The sequence below is a fragment of the Squalius cephalus genome (genome assembly GCF_949319135.1).
Source record: "Squalius cephalus genome assembly, chromosome: 14".
Lineage (NCBI taxonomy): Eukaryota > Metazoa > Chordata > Actinopteri > Cypriniformes > Leuciscidae > Squalius > Squalius cephalus.
In genome coordinates this window covers 28,347,734-28,370,855 of record NC_137135.1, presented here as the reverse complement: position 1 = coordinate 28,370,855, position 23,122 = coordinate 28,347,734, and the positions used below count along the sequence as shown (strand labels likewise).

At 38.5% G+C, this 23,122-nt stretch overlaps 1 protein-coding gene across 4 annotated transcripts in view; it reads left to right on the top strand.

Moving 5' to 3' along the window:
• LOC307170931 (A disintegrin and metalloproteinase with thrombospondin motifs 2) overlaps window positions 1-23,122 on the top strand; it is a 187,224-nt gene that overhangs the window by 58,357 nt on the left and 105,745 nt on the right. The window lies entirely within an intron of this gene.

Genomic DNA, 23,122 nt, shown 5'->3' with positions numbered 1-23,122 from the left:
ACACTTAAATATTGTGTAATATTTACCTATTTTCTGTTAATATTTTGTTAAGTGTATTCATTATTTTTATAATGAATTTACTCTTGGATTTTTCTTTTTTTCCTGTAAGCCCTTCACAATGCGTTATGGGAATGTCTTCTCTGTGAAGGATGCATGTGACGCTACCTTACAATTTTGACCAAAAGAAAAAAAACCTTTGCATAAAAAGCACATCTATAATGCTTTAATATGCAGCCTATACAGGAAGCTCACTAGGATTTGGAACTGTACCAGCAGTGTTGGGAAGGATACTTTCAAAATGTATTCCGTTACAGAATACAGAATACATGCACAAAAATTTAATTTGTAATGTATTCCGTTACGTTACTCAATCTGAGTAATGTATTCTGAATACTTGGATTACTTCCACATTGAATTGCATTTTATAAGTGTCGGCCATCAAATCCTGCTTAATAAACAGGCCTATTCTTGTGGGGTGGGGGTGCGGTGATGCGGTGGTGACGTGTATGCCAATAAAGCACCTAAAAGCTGTCACAAAGAACCGGCAAAAGTAATAATCATGAATATGTCAAATATAGAAAGGAGAAATTGTAATTGTTTATTAATAAACAAGTGTTTTCTTTGTCAGTGTCGGCCGCGATCTTTACCCCGGTCTTAAAGTAAAAAGATGACTGTGAAAAAAAGCAGTATTTAATTAAATACATTTATGATGGTATTACTACATTTTATTTAATTAAATGCATTTATGGTGAAATTACTACATTTTCAGCTCAATCTGTGTTCATTTTGACCACGAAACATGCGCTGTCACTTTAATTCAGTGTTTGCGGCACAGCAGAAATAGACGCGGAAACGATCTCTGCACTGCTGTATACGCAACGCAACTGGGACGGATAAACGGACCGCAGTGTGAAAGCTCAAATCTGTTAACATGGGTACGGATTTATGAGACCAGCTCCAGTTCACGCGCTGGCGCCTCCGTGTCCTGATTATCTTTTGTCTGCTATATTTACTCTTATTTAATCCAGGCAATTGGTTGATGAAACATTGATTAAAATTAAGATACAATTAATACAAAACGAAATTCACTTTAAAGAAAGGCTTTGTGCTTTTTGTTTGAGGTCTCTGTGAAAGTTTTAAAGCAGTCTTTTAGTGCTGCGTTCAGAGCGCTCACGTCCGTAACGGAGAACTGTCACGACCGTAACATTGTTTTTGTTTTTTTTCATAAATGCGAATACGAAAAATAAAATAAAATAAATATTTTATGTTCTTTGGAGAGCCAACCCTTCTTCATCCGGTGAGTAGTATTACTTTTAGTTTGCGCAGTGTAGCCTAATTCACAGAATAACAAAATATATTTTGCCACCTAAAAGTTAAAGATTTTTTGTGTCACGCATGTTTATTTCCCTCATATTAAATTTAAAACGCATGTAGACCGATATTTTTCTAACGGTCTGGACTCCTTTATTAACAGACGTTTCACTATTGGTATTAATGCATTTTCTGAGAATTTATATTTCAAGTTTTGACTGCACGTATTTGAAAAAAAAAACGTAGGCCTACTTTAAGATGCTTCTTCAGATTTGAGGTGGAGTCTTTGGACGCTGAAAGGAGGTTGGTTGCTGGCAAGCAGAGGTTGCACTGCACAGTTATATTTCGTTCTCCCTTCTCTTTCTTTAATGTGTCATGCTGTTTGAATTTCCAAGATATAACGCATTCTTGCCCTGCTCTGTTGTTCCGGCTCCATCTACCTCTAGCTCCCGCTGTTCCTCTTCCGACTCATTAATGGATTGTGACTGGTCACGCAAACCGCGCATTTTTTTCGTTTCATATTGGGGCTTCTGGGAAATGCATGGAGTTGCCTTAATTTATTTAGAGAGTGAATAAACTCGTGAAACAGAGAAGTATCGTCATGTAATCCATTGATTTCAACAATGTAACTGTATTCTAAATAGCAACTATTTAAATTGTAACTGTAACGGAATACAGTTACTCATAATTTGTATTCTGAATACGTAACGCCGGTACATGTATTCCGTTACTCCCCAACACTGTGTACCAGTGTGTCATAATGTTCTGAACTGGCAGAGTTTCCAAGTGTTTTTTCTCAAAGCAACATTAATAAGACCAGGGACAGTATAAACCCCTAGTTGAAATGCATCTGTAGGAGTGAGGTGTGTGTTGACGGAGGGATAGCTGAGCTACAACTGAGCTTCAACTCAGCGAGAATCAGTCCCAGAGGAACAACCAGAAGTTCAGTATGTGTGCAGTCTTAATGGGCTAAAGGGGGATAGGGAGGTAGCGACTAGGCTAAGGATTCAGTGAACAGCTTTAACAAAATTGTTTAAACACCAATGCTTTTGTAACTTGTGAGTGTGCACACAAACATTGATGAAAATATGGGAACAGTGAGTGAGCTGGCATTTGACTCAACACTTTTTAAAGGAGAACTCCGGTCAATTTTAACATTGAGCTCATTTTTTTGTAAATTTGGAGTGCTGTCAGTACAGAGAACAACGACAAAAATCGGTGTTGCCTACACCGTGTTATCCTCTTTTTAAAATTTGCACCCTGTTGACTTCAATGGGGCAAGTTTTAAACCTACTTTTAGCCTCTTAACATCCTTGATGTGTCATTACAAGTGCCCAGCCATGTTGAGTGATTCCTTCAGAGTGAACACGGGTGAATCTGACTGCAGTAGATGTGAAAGATATGAATAAAAATGAAGTTAATTCAGCCAGCGCACATACCTGCATTTACATCCTGTTTTCGGTCGAAGTCCACAGTAGTCGATTGTCGAGTTCACGCGCGTGATAAACCTACAGGATGTAAATACAGGTATGTGCGCTGGCTGAATTAACATCACTTTTATTCATATCTTTCACATCTACTGCAGTCAGATTCACCCGTGTTCACTCTGAAGGAATCACTCACATTGGCTGTGCACTTGTAATGACACATCAAGGATGTTAAGAGGCTAAAAGCAGGTTTAAAACTTGCCCCATTGAAGTCAACAGGGTGCAAATTTTAAAAAAAGGATAACACGGTGTAGGCAACACCGATTTTTGTCGTTGTTCTCTGTACTGACAGCACTCCAAATTTACAAAAAAATTAGCTCAATGTTAAAATTGACCTGAGTTCTCCTTTAAGCTGCTGGAGTGATATAATTTCTGATTAGCTTTGAGTGGTAGTTTATTTTTTGGAAATTATCCTGAACTCGTTGGAGCTGTAGTCTGTTTATTGCAGGTATTTTGGCATGTTGGGCCATGCTGCAAATACAGTTAATTTGATTTCAAATCTGGCTTGCATATCTGTCAATAAATGCATCTTTTTAAATGCAATTTTTTTTTTAATTTCCAAAAACCACTAAAACAATGTTATATATTTTTTTTTGACTTGTCTACTTACATTATCCCAAACGTTTCCAACAATGTTTAAATCCAGAGAAATCAGCTATTTTAACCAGTGTAATAGCTCGTGTAATTGCTTCACCTGTCAATGACGCCATATCTGCGCTACCCTTGATTTTATTAGACAGGTGAGCAACTGTTTGGATACTTTTATCGACAGAAAATAAATCATTGTTATATAATTAAACACGGTTAGTTTTATTGTTTTAATCTCTCGTTTTCTTGATTTACCACGAGTAACATGTTTGTACCATGCCTCAGAGACAACACTAAGTGGCTACATAGCATAATCAGAAAGAGATTTATTTGTAACAGTAATACAGTATTTTCTTAACCATGTAATATGTTTTAAAATTAATTGCATGCCGTTTAGCAACACAAGTCATCCAGCTTTTATTAATGTGATATTCTAATACCAATCTAGCTTACTGTAATGTGCAGCAAGTGTCTCATACCTGCCACCGAGCGAACGTACAGAGTAACGTTATAACAAGTTTCAACGTAGTTTCAACGTAACACTCAAACGTATTTTAGTATGATTGTTTTGACCAAGTAAAACAGTGATGCATTACCCCACAATTTAAAATTGTCAACTGTACTTGCACTTGCAACTGTTTTATTAGAATGAAATAAAATAATGTGAATTTAGGTGATCAAACGTAACTGTAACAAAGTTCAGGGAAGAAAGAGGCGACCGTTAAATGTAACTTTAATCGTAACTTTAATCATAAAATATGCATTATAGGGCTGTCACTTTACGTTCGAAAATCGATTGCACAATCGATCAGACCAATCAACACAAGTTTCGAAAACGAAAATAGGGAATCAATTTTAACGGTCTTTTCTCGGAGTGCGTCCAGCTCGTCACGATATGCCCGCAGTGAACGCGCGTCACACAGCAACTGCAGGCTCTGACAAACACACATAACAGCAAATTATACTTCTGCATAATGCGTCTCTTTTTACTATAAAAATGTGAATTCTGCCAGTATTCAGAGTCTCATGCATACAGATACAGATTCGGGCTACGGTCTACAATCGCCTACGTAGGCGAAATTTGTTTGACATTTCTAATCGTAAACACATGTTGAAGACTGCAGTAATGTTTTTCATTGATGTTATGGCAGTCCACTCAGCTTTCGAGAATGTTGCACTCCTGTTTGTCATTGTGCACGAAACTTCACGCCAATAAATCATCAGAAGTATTGCTGACTTGTGCGTATCTCAAGCGCCCTCTTTACGTTCGTCCTAATGCCTGTTAGTTGTCCGTGGATTTGACCATATTTGGTGTTTAAAATGGAAACGTCTTCAGACATGGAAAATCGATTTTACAATCCATTCAATGAACACTTATGTCTAAAAAATCGAACAGGATTTTTTCACAAAAGTGACAGCCCTAATGCATAAACAACAAATCGAAAGAAGCAGCAGCGGCCGACTGTGGTATATAAGCATAATAAAAACAGCAACTTAAAATGTCCCAGGCTCTCAGCCCCGCCCTGCTTCATACCACAGTAGCGTTAATAAAACTTTAATACATTAGCTCACCCATGAACATGATTTCTGTCCTTGAATTGCTTTCCATCGGCTGTGAGGGTGAATCCGTCAACTTCCATGATTCCTCCCTCATTTACGGTGCCATCAAGCTACGGCTTTGTTATTGTTTTGCCTCTAGCGGTGAAACTTACATACTGTGCCTTTAAGCAGAAGTCATTGTGCTTTTTCACTGTTTAGTCCCGTTTAAAGGAATAGTCATATTTACAGTACTCACCTTCGTGTCATTCTAAACCTGTATGCTGCTATTTTCTTTATGCAATATAAACGTTTTATGACAGATTACGACATGGAGGTTTGAATATACTGAATTGAGAATGAGACTTGACAACATCAGACAACACCTTGAACAAAATTATGTTTAAAAAAAAGTTTTTCCAAAGTTCGGGCCAAACTCCGAGCTCGGAGCCCTCTTCTCGGACAGCACACCAAATACACATATATTGTATTATATCTGATTATATGTAAGTGTGAACTTATATACCAACATATTGTAAGGTAACATTGTCAAACAAGCTATAGTGAAGCATGGCTGGTAATCAGGCTCTATCTTCTTTGGAATACAAAATTCCATGATAGCAACTGACATAAAAATCATGCAACATAACAGCAAATTCTGGTGTACACATGAATGGCTGTGTTATCCTTTCCAAACCCTGTCAGTTATAAGTCAGCTGCAAAGCATGCTGGATAATTGATGACACTACACTCACATTCTATATTTCAAGTCATATGACTTGGAATATAGTGCATGAATCATATCATGATTGGTTGGTTACTATGAACTATCATTAGTAAAAAAAGATTGCAAATCGGTTTGGAATGATATGAGCGTGAGTGTGTGAGTAAATTATAGACTATTTTCATTTTTCATTTACAAAACTGTTCAAAATGTGGGTTCAGTAATATTTTTCTTTTCCATAAATTAATACTTTTATTCAGAAAGGAGACATTAAATAATCAAAAGTGACAATAAATACTTTTACCTTGTTACAAAAAATATATATTTTAAAATTTGTATTATTTGAAATTCATTTTCAAATAAGGCTGTTATTTTGAACTTATCACAGCACAAAAATGTAAGCATCACATCTGTTTTTAACATTGATAATAAAAAGAAATTTCAGTGAATTGAATTGAAAATTCAGCTTTGCCAGCGCAGGAATACAGTAAATTACATTTTAAAATTTATTAAATTAGAAAATGGTTCTTTTTAAATTTTCTTGGTTCTTTTTTTTATAATATTTTATTAGTTACTGTATTTTTATCAAATAAATGCAGCCTTGTTGAGTATAAGAGACTTACATTAAAAACATTAAAAACTGACCCCAAACTTTTGAATGGTTGTGTATTTCTTTAAATTTGCTCATATTTCTCAGTGACATGGCCTGGGCCATTTTTTCCTCTTGTGAATTCTTGATGACACTTTTGTGAATGTCTTTGTACATTCTGACTGTCCTTACCTTTATTCTCTTTTCTTATGATCTCAGTGTCTCACACATACAGTACATCTCTGTCAGCACCTTCTGAGCCTGTCGAAAAGTTATCCAGCCCTCACGAAACTGTCAATCGGTTATGCACAGTCTCTTTTTTGCTTTCTTTTACACTTTCACCTTTCAAAGCCTACTGAACTCATCCAAGGGACATGGTTTCCTGGCGCAAGAAGAATTGTTTCTTGTAGCTGAGGTCCTTGCTCAATGCCAGTCGATTCTGCCACGGGGCAGAACTGTTGTTGTGTGTGCGTGTTTGTATGTATGTGTTTAGCCATTTGAATCATTCATCTAAGCAGATCATTCAACTATGTGCAATGGAAGCTTTCAGGGGGAATTTCATTTATGTACACACAGCCAGAAATAAAGTTCAGGCTTGCCTGGCTTTTAACATTTACATTTACATTTATTCATTTAGCAGACGCTTTTATCCAAAACGACTTACAAATAGAACAATAGAAGCAGTTAAACTACCAGTAGGACAACAATATGCAAGTGCTATGACTCTTCTCAGTTTAACACAGTAAAAAAAATTTTTTAAATAAGAGAAGAGAAGAGAAGAGAAGAGAAGAGAAGAGAAGAGAAGAGAAGAGAAGAGAAGAGAAGAGAAGAGAAAGTGTTAGTATTACTGGATCAAGTGCTGTCAAAAAAGATGCGTCTTCAGCCGTTTCTTGAAAGTGGCTACGGACTCAGCAGCTCTGGTTGAGTTAGGCAGATCATTCCACCAGCAGGGAACAGTCATGGTAAAGGTCAGAGAAAGAGATTTTGTGCCTCTTTGAGATGGTACCACAAGTCTTCCGCAAGTTTCTTTATTGCACATGAGTTTAGGTAAAAGGGAGCAGAGCCAGTGGTTGTTCTGTAGGCAAATGTCATTGACTTGAATTTGATGCGAGCGGCAACTGGCAACCAGTGCAATTTTGTGAGGAGAGGAGTAACATGTGCTCTCTTCGGCTCGTTAACCCTCTGGGGTCTGAGCTGTTTTCTGGGCCCTGGAGGTGTTCTGACATGCTCTGACATTTGTGCTTATTTCTGTTACTTGTGACATTTTCATGGCTAAAGTCTGATTACACTGTATTCAGCACAAACTCTGCTACAATAATATATCAGCAGCAAGTATATAAAAGTTTGTAGTTTTGAGATAATGACATTTATGCGTGGTTTGTGAAAAAACAAAAAACAATTGTCACTGAAATAAGCTCATGAAACCCATACTGATTATGTCTTCACAAGACTTTTGAAAATTGTATGACGTAGCCTAGAATATTTGCTTCAAAACTATGTGAAAATCACCCTGACTGCTCATTCAGTGAAGACAATATATTGATTTAAAAATTTTACGACGTGTTTTGTGTGAAAAAGCCTTATGCGGGAGCTCATTAATATGTAAGCTTTTCTCACCTGAGAAAGACAAAGAACCTCCCCTAACGGCCCTATTAGGAGCTATCAGGCCCTATCATTCTGAGCAACCTTGCACAAAGAATGAGGAGATTTAAAAAAGAATGGCTTTTTGATTGTTTTTAATTTATTTACAACACAACATAATCCAAAGATACACAAATGACAAAAAAAACAAACATTATTTAACACACTGAACTAAAGACAGAGACTTGAACTGTCACACACCTTTGTGCCATTCCTGAAACATAGTACATACCTTTCATTTCCATGGTGTTTGATTTTTCACTTTAGCATGTTCATGTATGGAGACTTATGTGAATGTTGAAGTCAGCAGGACTTATTCAGTGGCATCTTGTTCCTCTAAAAACAACAACAACAAAACAGCTGTGAACATGCTGATATCAAGAGAAACTATGCTGCACAATTTGGGGAATACATTTTAGATTTTTCAGGTTAAAATAGCTTTTTAAAATGTACAGAATACACACACACACACACACACACACACACACACACACACACATATATATATATATATATATATATATATATATATATATATATATATATATATATATTAGCCTACTTTTACCATGCTGTGTTTTATTATAGAATATAAAAACATCCTCGTGTCGAACATGTATACAAGCACTGAAAGGTTGCCTACCAGTTCACATTTCATGTTTCTGTCTATATATAGGCCTACATGTAGGCTACATATATGACATTAGGCTTAGTTCATGTTTTTACTCCAAACTCATTTCATAACATACATTTTAATCTGGCACGACCAGTTTAACATGTCTTACCTTAAAAATCGTCTCATCTTCAAATCGCGTTCTTCTGAGGTAAATCTGAGGTAAATTCAAGGTAAACAGCACAGCACAGCACAGCTTACATTCGTCCAAACTCGATGAAAGCAGAGAGGAGTAAGTTACGAAGTCTCTGCTTCTTTGTTTTGAGGTGATGAGGGTGTTTACAGGTCTGCGTTTCTCCGCATGGATCATTTGCATGTCAATCGCTCGTGCGCGCGTGGGTGTGGTCACATTATAGTTAATTAGGACGCGTTTGAGAAACTGTACATGCCGCTGCTTTCGTATGGATTTCTTAAAAATATAATATTTGTTTTTATATAATTTACATACTTTAAAAATAGAGATTCCAAGCGTTGTATAGACATGCGTTTTAAGTCTGTGTGACAAACATTCGCTGAGTAACAGGTCATTTTCTGTCGCGTTTCAGAATGAGTTTCACATTGAGAGAGACGGCAGAACGCGCATCATGTTTATTTTCTTTGTTTTACGGAAAACACAACATTTTGTTTTTATTATGAGTGTACACAAATAAAAGAAGACATTTAACAGCTTTGAATGATGTACAACACAAGTATGTAAAATCAAAATCAACAGAGTATTTTGCACTGATAAAAAAAAAAACGAGCAGATCACGCCGGCGTGATTGCCGACCTCAGGGGGTTAAAGACCACTCTGGCTGCAGCATTCTGGATCAGTTGCAGAGGTTTGACAGTGTAAGCTGGAAGACCAGCCAGGAGAGCATTACAAATCCAGTCTGGATAGAACAAGCGCTTGGACAAGGAGTTGTGTAGCATGCTCTGATAGGAAGGGCCTGATCCTCCTAATGTTGTACAAGGCAAATCTACATGACCGGGCAGTTCTAGCAATGTGGTCTGTGAAGTTCAATTGATCATCAATTACAACTCCAAGGTTCCTGGCTGACCTTGATGGAGTTATGGATGACGAGCCTAGCTGAATGGTGAAGTTGTGATGAAGTGTTGGGTTGGCCGGGACCACAAGTAGCTCTGTCAGGCAGGCTGAGATACGATCAGCTACCGTCGGATCGTCAGGCTGGAATGAGAGGTAGAGTTGTGTGTCATCAGCGTAGCAGTGATAGGAAAAACCATGTTTCTGAATCACAGATCCTAGTGATGTCATGTAGATGGAGAAGAGAAGTGGTGCTAGATCTTGGGTCTTAGACACCACACCCCTCCACGACACCCTAAAGGACCTACCTGAGAGGTAAGACTTGAACCATTGGAGTGCGGTTCCCGAGATGCCCTTCATCTTTGGATTGACAGGAGGATGTGGTGGTTAACTGTGTCAAAGGCAGCAGACAGATCCAGCAGGATGAGAACTGAGGATTTGGAAGCTGCTCTTGCCAGTCTCAGAGCTTCAATTACTGAGAGCAGGGCAGTCTCAGTTGAGTGTCCGCCTTTGTAACCAGACTGATTGTTGTCCAAGAGGTTGTTCTGTGAAAGGAAGGAAGAGATCTGGTTGAAAACAACTCGTTCAAGTGTTTTCGCGACGAATGGAAGAAGAGATACCGGTCTGTAATTTTCCAGATGTGCTGGATTTAGAGTGGGTTTCTTAAGCAGTGGGGTTACCCGAGCCTGCTTAAATGTTGTGGGAAAGGTACCAGTGTGAAGAGAGGTGTTTATGATGTGCGTTAGTGCGGGTACAACTGAGGATGAAATGGCTTGAAGTAGGTTAGTGGGAATAGGATCAAGCGGACAGGTGGTAGGGCGATTGGAAAGGAGGAGTTTGGAGACTTCTGCCTCTGAAAGTAGAGAGAAGGAGGGTAGAATGTGTGTGTTAGCTGGTAAAATGTGTGTGTCAGTTTGTGGATTGGTAAATTGGCCGCTGATGGTGGTTGTTTTATTTATGAAGAATGTGGCAAAATCGTCAGCTGTTAGGGTTGATGAAGGAGGAGGAGGAGGTTTGAGAAGAGAGGAGAAGGTTTTGAAAAGCATGCGAGAGTCAGAAGAAATGTTAATTTTGTTGTGATAATAAGTCATTTTAGCAGTAGAGATATTAGCAGAGAAGGAAGAGAGGAGGGATTGATAAAGACCAAGGTCAGTAGGATCTTTCGATTTACGCCACTTCCTCTCTGCACCCCTGAGTTTAGAACGATGTTCACGGAGAACATCAGATAACCAGGGGGCAGAGGGTGTGGCGCGGGCTGGCCTGGAGGAAGGGGGGCAGAAGTTGTCCAAGCAGGATGTTAAAGTGGAGAAAAGAATATCAGTTGCACTGTTAGTATCTAGTGTTGAGAGCTGATCAGGTGGAGAAAGTGTGGATGAGACCAAAGAGGATAGGCGAGAGGGTGAGAGTGAGCGTAGGTTTCGCCGAAAGGTGACCTGTGGAGGAGTGTGTGTTGTGTTCTGAGGCAGGTTGAGGTTGAGAGCGAGGAGGAAGTGATCTGAGGTGTGCAGCGGAGTGACAAGCGTATGGTCAGTGGAGTAGTAGCGCATGTAAATAATGTCCAATTTGTTACCTGATTTGTGAGTAGCCACAGTAGATAGTCGTTTGAGGTCAAATGAGGCAAGCAGAGTGTGGAAATCAGCACCCTGAGGTTTTTCTAGGTGTATGTTGAAGTCTCCAAGAACTATAAGAGAAGTACCATCCTCAGTGAAGGATGAGAGTAGCACATCAAGCTCCTCCAAGAAACTGCCAAGCTGACTTGGGGGACGATATACAACTACAAAATGGATTTTAATAGGGCTAGTGATGGTAATTGAATGTGATTCAAATGAGCTGTTGTCACACAGAGGTGGTAAAGGATCAAAATTCCAATTAAATTTTAAAGGCAACATAAGCAGAAACAGCACTGTTAGAGTAACACACATGCATCTAGTCTGCAACAGTTTGACATACACCGTGGAATGTGCGTCTCTCAGTGAACACTCAGTGTAATGAGAGGGATGCTGGGATAGGCACGAGGTTGCATCACTAAGTCTCTTACAGTGTAAATCGGCCTGACATCTGCCACCCCGTGTGAGAATTTATGAGTTTGTTTGAATAAAAGGACCGGGAGAGTGTGTGATTGTGTTGGCAAAACTAGGGCAGACGTATAAAGACACACACACACACACACACACACACACACACACACACACACACACACACACACACACACACACACACACACACACACACACACACACACACACACATACACTTACTAACCTAAGACAGATATGGATACAGCTTCCTAAATTCATGTGATTACACTGCGTACGGAGTTACTTTAGGACAGCAGCAGAAAAGACCAACTTAGACCAGCATGGTGGTAAGGCTAGTTAACTTGCTGGTCAAGTTACTTAAAGGGGTGGTTGATTATGATTTCACTTTTCTAACTTTAGTTACTGTGTAATTTTGCTGTTTGAGCATAAACAACATTTGCAAAGTTACAACGGTCAAAGTTAAAAGCAAAGGGAGATATCTGCTTTTAAAGAAATCGCTTTTTAAGGACTACAACAAACAGCTGGTAGGGACTACACAACATTCCTGGGAGGGGTTAGTGACATCACCAACCCCACTATTTACATAAACCCCGCCCCCGGAACACGATTTATAGATTATCAAGACAGAATATGCTAATCAATGACTAGAAGATAACTACACATAAGCTACATAAATTCATCAACTAACCATTCATATATGTCCTGTTGCATTCTACATGTTGTTACTACTTCTTCTTGAGTCTCTCCATCATTGTCTGACTCCGGTTTGAACATAAAAGGCTACATTTTTTTTACATTTTCAGTGCATGTCTGTGTGAGGTAAAAAAGGACACAAGCTCTTGAAGCTCCTCCCTCTGTGCCGGGAGCAGCAGCTCATTTGCATTTAAAGGGACAGGCACAAAAAACAGTGCGTTTCTGCTCACCCTCAAAAAGTGACAATTTTAACATGCTATATAAAAATATCTGTGGGGTATTTTGAGCTAAAACTTCATGTACACATTCTGGGGACATCAGATACTTATTTTACATCTTGTGAAAAGGGCATTATACCCCCACTTTAAGAAGCCTTTTGTGGACACCAGCATCACATGCCGAGTTTCGGCACCCAAAACACAACATGCTATTTTGACCCTTTCACCCAGGTGCATCTGTGTCTGTGGTTGTACAATCATATGCATTCCTTAATAGAAATTCTCAGATCATTGTTATATACAAAATAATAGCAAAATTGTGTAAGATTTTTGCATCTAAAAAATGTACATGTATTAAAACTATGTTATGTGAACTTATATAATATATATATATATATATATATATATATATATATATATATATATATATATATATATATATTAGATTTAAGCTTACTTGCTTACTTATTTACTTAATATATATTAAATATATACACACACACACACACACGTGTATATAAATAATATTTAATATGGATGTTTATTTATATTATATATTATGTGTATTAGATTTAAGCACAAACCTCACCCTATTGATGCATAGAAATTAGTTAAATTTATGATATTTTTTTTATGCATACAAGAAATAATTTCTCAATAAGGTATACAAATATTAAAAAATAACGATTATAAATTATTTAAAAAAATTAAATAAAACAATACATATCCCTTTAAAGTTTCAACTTGCAGTTTTGCTTTTCAAATTAATTTGTCTTGTTCAGATAGTGTACTGGAAAACAAAAATAAACATTGCAATTTGATTACATTTTTACAGTTTTATTTTAAGCTCAGAAGGAATTTGGTCCTTCAATTCCCTGAAGAATTTAAAGCGTTTTTCAAATTGCAGCTCATCTGTTATTCAACCTCATTGTTTGTTATTGTGTCTGAAAATGAAGGTGCATCAGTGTGCACCTACTGAATTATTTCATTTCCGTGTGTGTGTGTGAATGCACAAAGCATCGTTCTCTCACACTAGATAATTACTGCAGTCATACAGCTAACTGTATTCAAACCTCTAAATTAATTCTCAGTCTTCCACAGTGCTGCCTTCTCTCCCCTTATGCTGTCGCCATAAGGTCAGGGACAGTCTTAAATCAGATGGTCTCTGACAGGCTGAGAGAGATATGATAGAACAGGATTAGACCTTAAAGCTGAACACAACATTTTTCCAATTGATTGCTATTGAATCCCAGGTCACGGTTTCTTAACAACATTTAGTATAAAGCCTCTATAAGCTCTTACAAAATGCATGAGATGGGATTTTAAGGGCAGGGATGATTTGTGGACTATTATTAGACCTTAGGTACATCATAAGGATAAGTTACAAAGTTAAAATTAAAACATGTATTATAAAATGGATAGTTCATAGTTCATTGACCCATCAGGGGTCAATGTTTGGCCCTGCAAGACCTTACATTACAGTGATTTTACAGGGGTTAAAAGGGGATTCGCTTTGCAAATTAACCGTGGTAAAATCCCTGCAACAATGCAAGGTCTCATGTGGCATATCGCTTTATTATTTTTTATTTTTTTGTAGTTTTTAGTAATATACACTTCTGAGATCAGTGTAAAAGTTGCAATATGTTCTGGATTGTATCCCCTTTAATTTTTTCAGTATTTTTCATTGTGATACAGAAAGTTGTCTTATCTAATGTGTCATAGTGATGTGCCACTAACTGGCAGCCTCCCCACTGCTCAAAGTCACGGTTAGTCTTTTTTTAGGTCCTGCTCACCTTGAAATACACAGGCGGTGCCATGGAAACCATCCTGTTACATCTTTCAAAAAATATTTTACACCTTGTGCAAATGCTAACTGCCTATTTCATTAAGAAGAAACACATTTCAATCAAATAAGGCATCAAGTGAGCAGCTTGTATGCTGCAGACCACAGATATTTATCTAATAACAGTTTGTGTCACAAAGCTAGTTTTCTTACTGCACTGTACTATATTTGCACAAATTGCTCTGGACATTTTTTTTCACAGTCTGTCTGCAGCATTAGATTTGGTGATATAAAGACATTTTCACTTTGCTTTCTGTGAAATGTCATTGTATGACAGCTGTAAGAGTACAATAGGCTACTTGTATTAAAGCTACATTAGAAGCAGTTATTTGTCTTGATATAAAGAACATAATGAATAACACACACTCAACATGTAGTATTTAATAACAAAACATTTATTTAATAACACCAAGGACAGGATGATAGTGTACAGTATATATATATATATATATATATATATATATATATATATATACATACAGAGTATATACAGTATACAGTTGCAATCAAACAATTCAACCCCCCTGTAAAAATTGCTTCTATAACAATTCTACCAGAAAGACTCGGGAGGCAAAATACTGTAACAAGTATACATTTATTAACAGCCCAGCAAGCAAATATTATGATATAAAGTTCTTTGGCGTTTGGCGAGTTCACATACTTGTTTCTCTGAAAAACTCTTCTACAGCCAATTATTCTACTTTGAAATGTGCGTTCCGTGTTGGAATGTCTGTTTTTGTTTTGGTCTGTGTGATCTCGCCCACTGCCATTTCACCCAATAGTATTTTGACACCCCGGGATGCCAGTTGGCATGAAGCACAGCATATTGCAGCCATTGCTGCCAGCAAACAAACTGGGTCAGAGATTGCAGATTCTACCCAACCTAAAAAGCCTCTGTATCCATCTAAAAATCTCTATGAACGAGAGCATATTAAAACGCGGATAAATCAACTCATCAACTTACATGATAAGTAAGTCGTAAGTCTCCAAGGTTTTTATTGTCAATTACGCTCGTTTCTGTGGCGTGTCCTCAAACTGGCAACCCGCGTGAGCGTCAAGTCTGAGGAGGAGGGGACGGGGGAAACAACGATCTCCGATATTTTGAATTTGAACTGCAGTACCTATTTCGACCACTAGTCATTCTTACAGACTGCACCTTTAATAAAGGTGTTATGGGGTGCTTTGCTGTTGCAGGAAGTGGAAATCTTGACTGTATGAAGGACATCATGAATTTAAGCCATTTTCAAGTATCAAGCCGTTTTGGCAAAGTTGGTGATGCCCTCTGTGCGGAGACTGAAGTTTGATGATCAATGGACTTTCCTGCAGGAATATATGTAATATAATAATAATAAATGTTTCTTAAAGGGGGGGTGAAATGCTCATTTTCACTCAATCTCCTGTTAATCTTGAGTACCTATAGAGTAGTATTGCATCCTTCATATCTCCAAAAAGTCTTTAGTTTTATTATATTTATAAAAGAAAGATAGGCTGTACCGAGTCTTTCCGGAAAAAACCGAGCGTCTGGAGGCGGGCCGTGTGGGCGAAGCCAGAGCCATAGAGAGAATCCGTCGATCTGGGCTTTGTTTATAAAACATTCATCGTCGAAATGCAAGGAACAAACAGTCTACTCAACTCGTTTTTGCCCCGGAAAAACAATCTGCATCCACTGTTCCTAACGCTGGGTTCTTTGGGAAGCTGAACATGGTAAGCTTTCCCTCACATCCAAAAACACACTATGCAGCGCTGCCGATGATTTCCTGTTGAAGCGCGTTGATGTGCGCGGTCTCGCTCTCCTCTGGTCGACGTGTGCGCGGGCGAGCTTTTCCGGGAGAAATGCTCATATAAGGAGTTCCACTCTGGTCTACGTCATTAGATCCACGGTCGAAAAAAAACCAGCCGAAACTTGTACCAACCCGGAAGTAAGATTTTCGGCACAGAAATTCTCCGTTATTCGTCCAAAATATTTTTTAAAAACTTTGGCCATGTTAAGCATGAGAATCCATCTCTTTAACACTGTAAACAACTCTGAATACATGAAACACCATTGTACCCCCCCTTTAAGCACCAAATCAGCATATTAGAATGATCTCTGAAGGATCATGTAACACTGAAGACTGCTGGCTGCTGAAAATTTAGCTTTGCCATTACAGGAATATATTAGCCTATATTTTGACATAAATACTGTTATTTTACATTGTAATGATTTTTAACAATATTACTGTATTGTTTTTACTGTATTTTTAATCAAATAATGGCAGCCTTAGTGAGCATGTGACATCTGTCAAAACATTTAAAACATCTTGTCAACCCCAAACATGTGAGTATATATTACTTTAAACAGTATATAGTTTTGAATAACTATATACAAAGCAAAAAAATCTGAAAAACTGAAAAAAAATACACAATACTATTGCATCATGACTTAATTATACTAAAGCAGTTTCTTTCTATTTGTACATTATTTGGATCTCACAATTGCAGCAGGAAAGGGCTGGTGCCCGATTCTGAGCAGGGAAATAATTTGTCCTTGAACAAAACAGCTGATCATTGGCCTTGTGATGTGAGCGTGAAGGCTTTTTTTCTCGTATCAAAAGTCATGAACCAGGCTAAAAGACTGTCTTCCACTTCTAGGGTTTGGCTCTCTATCCATCCTGACAGACCTCTTGGCTTTCTTCTAAATTGCTGTGCACTCATCCACTGAACTTGAATAAGTGAGCAAACAGAGAAGACCCAAGATGAGCAGCCATTTTAGCCCTTGGTCTGTTTCTACCTGCCCGCTCTGTCTTCGTCTCCTAAATCCCGTCTTGGAAGTGAACACAGTGTTCTTTCGACTCCAGCAGGCCTCTGATGTTTTATTCAGCATCTCCTCTGAGAGCTGAAGGGACAGCACAGACTTGTCCAGTCCCCTATCCCTTCCTTGCCTCTCCCTTCAACGATCGATACGTCTGTGTCTCAGAGTCCCTCGCGTCATCTTTCCTCCCTCACAGTGCGCGCTGCACTTCCTCTGTTTGGTATTCCAGAGCAGGAGCCACAGTGTAGATCCATCAGCAAGGCCTAGAGATGAAGGGATGAACCGAGAGTGAGACACAAACAGAGACAGTACGCCTTCTCTCAGAGTTTCTCAGAAATGCAGCTGAATTCCAGACTCTGTTCCATTAAACTGGCATCTCTTTGGATCTCTTTTTGATCAATAGTTTGTCTCTCTGAACTTTGACAGGTTCTGTGAGCTGCATCACCTGAGTTTCTAAATGGGCAGATCAAAACTTGATTTATAATATAAGCACAGTACATCACAGTCAGTCCATCCGTAGGCCTTCATTATACCTGGCACAGAAGCCTCAGTCATAACTCACAGCACTGACAGTGCAGGACCATAATTGTTTGTGTATGTTGCCCTAGCCATATTTAATTTGTTTTTGTGTACATTGTTTCAAGTCTCATATGTTTTAAAGATTAGGACAATTTCCATTCATATTTTTTCAAGAATCTATATTTTCATGCACAAAGATCCATTTAGATCACATGATCCTCAATAAACATTTCTTATTATCATTGTAATGATGCTCAAGGCCAAGGGAAGGAGAAGACATGAACCGGCAAACAATTAACGTAACTTTAATAGTAATAAACATAAACAACAAAATGAAAGTAAAGCGGCAGCCCCTCATGGACATCTGAGATCTGTGTCACTAAACAAAACAACAACATAAAGTCCCGGCCTGGTCCTCTCTTGTCTTGCACTGTCATCACTCCTCCTCTTATCCTTCCAGAGCTCCTCCGTGGGTCTCGAGACCAGTGTGGCGCGCTTATTCGCACTCGTGCCACCGGCCTCACTCCGTTTCCACTGTCTCGGCCCCACCCCACTTGCCACATACCCCCATCGCCCTTGACCGTGTTGCTGTTCACGGTCAGGGACTATTTTTTACTAGTCCATTTTGACATCTGAAGTCTGATCTCAGAGGCTAGTATATCCTTCCCCTCGCAGAGCATTCAGTGCCACTGCCTCGAGCGTCCTTGGCGGCAGATTCTGCTCAATCCAACTCGATGTCACAGCAACTTCCCCACAGCAGCGAGGGCTTTATGACAGCGTGTCCCTCCTTCCTCCTGGGTTTCGGCACCAATGTAACAATGTTCAAGGCTCAGTGAAGAAGGAGGTGGGAACCGACAAATTCACAATGTTACTGTTTTTACAGTCATTTTGCTCAAACAAATGTAGCCTTGGTGAGCATAGAATAATGCTTTCAAATACATAAAATATATATATATAATTATTTTGTTATAACTTTTGACTGTTAGTGTGTATTCAAAATGATTATGTTCAACCTATTTATTTAATATATGTTAATATAATAAATGTATAATATTTAACATTTTATAATGTAATATAAATGTTGTTTAATTTTAAATATAAAATATTACACTTTTTTTATGGTAACCACACACTTATCACAGCAAAATGTATGCAACAGATTTATGCACAAAAACTCATGCAACACTAATATGATCATGTTATTCTCAGTGCATGCTCACCACAAGATCATTCAGCCATTGCTGTCTAAGATGTCAAGGTGAGAGGACAAACAATGACATTCGGAGCATGCCTGGGGCATGAATTTATGCTCATGTGTGTGTGATGTGAGATTTCCCTTATGGATGCTGCATAGATGCAGTCAGCAGGACTGGCAATTACCAGTTGTCTAAACAGACAGATGGAATTAAGGAGAGTGACTGGCAATTTTACGAATGCTTGTTTTGGAGCAAGGAGCTAGAGAGCGTATGGAGCGAGCGAGAGAAAGAAAGATTACCTGACACTGCGTGTTAGCACCTCCGCTTGACATTTTTATCTTTCACTCTCCTGTCACTAGCATCAGGTGCTACTCTTTCACCCTTCTGACAAGATACATCTTGCCCTCTGGCCTTCCTGCTTCTACTTTCTACCTTTCCTTCCTCTCCCTTCCTTTTCCGCTCTCTGTCTCTTTCCTTCTCCTCTTCTCCCTCTCACCGAAGAGAAGGTCATCCAGGGTAGATGCCCTTCTGAGATGGCTTACATAACTCAGGCTGACATATGGATCTTTTAGTATGTTTTTGCACAGTAAACTCCAACTGTGCTCAGCTTGGGTGGTAACGGCTCCCTCCTCAGTCTCCTTTTGGTGTGAATCATGTCAAGAAACCGTCATTTGCAGTGGCCCGTGTAAAAGCTACAGCTGACATGCACTTATCCTAAACCACTGATCCACAAACCACACACACTGGCCAATTAGCTACCAAAGGATTACGACCTGTGTTGTGTGACAGTTGGGAGAATTGTCTCACAACATCTGATTGCAGTGAGTAACAGGCTAAATCCAGCCATAAATCAGAACTGAATCAATGATTATCAGAATTAATTACTATCAAACTGTCACATAATCTGAAATGTCTGAGATATACAGTAGTACACTAAAAAAATAAAATATGATTTTTATATAAAATGGAATCTATAATATTAAATATATAAATTGAAATTCAATATATATTATATCAAATATATTTATTTAATTCATAAAACGGTTAGTTCCAGTCCTTGATTCTGATTGGTCAATAGCTGCGTTTTATTCACGATAAAACACGGTTATGACCGCTTCACCCAACAGTTATAGCAATAGTTGCATGAATTTATAACATTTAAAGATAAGGATGTGGCCGTAAAATGAAAATTATGTACTGGAGAAAACATGTTTTAAATGCATTAAACAAACTTATTGAACTATATGAGTTTGTTTGTTTGAAGCACTTTATATGAAACATTCTTATGTCGAGAGAGGTCGTGTTGGGTCGTGTACTTTTCCTGCAGCATCTCACTTTGTTACCTCCTCCATTATTCATATGCATTTTGTCCATTTTCAATACTTTAAAGTGCACTTTAAATGAAACACTGGCGGCGGTTTTTCGCGCACAGTGCAAAGACCCGACTAATCGATAATGAAATTCATTGTCAGTTATTTTTCATGATCGGCTATCAATTTAATCAGTTATTGCTGGCTATTTATTTTTATATAGTACTGAACATAATTTTTATTGACTAATTGTTTTCAAATCAAATGGCACACAAGTAGACAACTTTAGTAGCTTTAGCCAACCTTAAGTAACTATTGGAAAGAAACTTCTTAGTATCTCAATCTTTGCTAAGGTTTCTATGAGATATGTGCCCAGTGGTCACTAAAGTCGTCGTCTTTATTTAAAAAATGTATAATCCTGATATCATCTAGATGTGAAAATACACTTGAAAAAGCATGAAAGAGGCAAAAAGTCTAAGACATTTGTGGGAAAAGTCTGGGCTTTAATGGCAGGTGGCTGCAAGCGTCAGCCGAATCCATTGCGTGGTTCACACCATGCACATCTGCAACAGTACTCCAGCCATAAGAAGAGACAGACGATCCGTCTCCTCTGGGAATCATTGTAGCGTATCACTCTCTGGGGTGCTCCTGAAATCCAGTTTCTACCTCATATCTGCCACAGCTGATTCAGAGCCACTCCTGTTATAAATGTCCTTGTGTTTAAGATGCAGCTGGTGTTAGAAGAAATGATCCTAAATCAGGTGTGGAAGTAAAATTGAGATTTGACTGACTTAGGGTGGATATCGGTGGGAGTAATGTGTCTCAAAGCAGGTGAAACGGGGCCTAAGGGTACACTAAACCTTTTAGAGTCTGAAAGCAGAAAAGAGGTTTTCAGCGATATGTGTTAAAGTTTGCCTGGAGGAGGGTTCTGGAGGGTTCTGGATTGTGCAGTAGGCTATTAGGAATAAGAAGGTGCTAAAATGGAAATGGTGGTGTAAAACTGCAAAGAATCAAGATATAACACGCATAGAAGAATAGAGTAGCCTAATTATTTAAGAAAGAAACCTGAAAAAAATGTATCATGGTTTCCACAAAATATTAAGCAGAACAACTGTTTATAATACATTATCAATATAAAAATAAGAAATGTTTTTTGAGCACAAAAGCAGCATATTAGTTTGCTTTCTGAAGGAAGATGTGACACTGAGGACTGGAGTAATTTGTTGAAAATTCAGCTTTGTCACCACATGAATATATTACCTTTTAAAATGTATTAAAATAGAAAACAGTTATTTTGAATGGTAATAATATTTCAAAGATTTACTGTTTTTACTATATTTTTTGATCAAATGCATGCTGAACTTTTATCAAAAGCTTTTTACCAAACCTTGTCAATCAGTGAATATATTATTCGGTTGAGCTCTACTCTATACTAGCTTTTTTGGATGAAACTGTGCACATATAGGGCCCTATCTTGCACCCAGCGCAATTGACTTTGTACTCCGACGCATGTATCATTCCTATTTTTCACCCGCGCACAGCGGACTTTTCCCTCCACAGACGCACGTCGGTAAACTAGGAAATACACTTGCGCTCCCCGGGGCGGTTCAGTGCAAAGAGGAGGCGTGTTCCGGCGCAAACGTTCCCTGATGCTATTTTGCAGCTTTAGAAAACAATTCCGCCACTGACCAGGAAAAACTTAGTCTAAAGTCAGTGGCGCGTTGCGCATGTTATTCAGATGCTATTTTAAGGGTGCATGCTTGGCCATAATCAATGTGTGCACAACGCGCATGCACTTTGATTCTCTCATCTACACAGAAGCAGCAGTTTTAGATAGATAGATAGATAGATAGATAGATAGATAGATAGTTTATTATAAAAGCATAAATCTAGCTTACACATTTACCCAAATTATCATACGCCTGTTTAACCGAAGTTAATTTGGGTGGGTTTCTCCCATCCCAATGTCACTTCTCTGTGTTTTTTACGGCCCTGACGAGAACCGCTCCTGGCGTGCGCCTGGCAAATCCGCCGTTATAATAGCAATCCGCCATAGAACAAGCGTGCCTGCTCTTAAAGGGATAGTTCACTTTGAAATTAAATTTGGGTATGTTTTAGCTTACCAGAAGGGTATCCAAGATGTAGGTGTCTTTTTTTCCGCAGTAGTTTCAATTTTGATATTTTTAGGTCAAACCGTTCTTGTCTGACAGTCATATCATGCAGGTCTATGGTCACGGTCTCAAAGAGCATGCACAGAGTCCAAATTAAAACAATTCCCCATCGTCCAAATTAAACAATTCCCCATCGTAAGTACACATTGATGGCCTAAGACACGAAACGAGCGGTTTGTGTGAGAAAACGAACAGCATTTATATCGTTTTTACCTCTTATAACACAACCACGTCCAAGTGATCTGAGGGCACGGGCGCTTCCTGCTGTGTGACGTGTACGCAGACTGGTGCATAGATATATACACTAGATGTCGCATTAAAGACATTCGTTCCAATGAACTGCCGTAGCCAAGGCGACCTCTAGTGTATATATCTATGCACCAGTCTGCGCACACGACACACAGCAGGATGCGCGAGCGCCCTCAGATCACTTGGACGTGGTTGTGTTGTAAGAGGTAAAAACGATATAAATACTGTTCGTTTTCTCACACAAACCGCTCGTTTCGTGTCTTAGGCCATCAATGTGTACTTACGATGGGGAATTGTTTAATTTGGACGATGGGGAATTGTTTTAATTTGGACTCTGTGCATGCTCTTTGAGGTGGTGACCATAGACCTGCATTATATCACTGTCAGACAAGAACGGTTTGACCTAAAAATATCAAAATTGAAACTACTGCGGAAAAAAAGACACCTACATCTTGGATGCCCTTCAGGTAAGCTAAAACATACCAAAATTTAATTTCAAAGTGAACTAGGCTATCCCTTT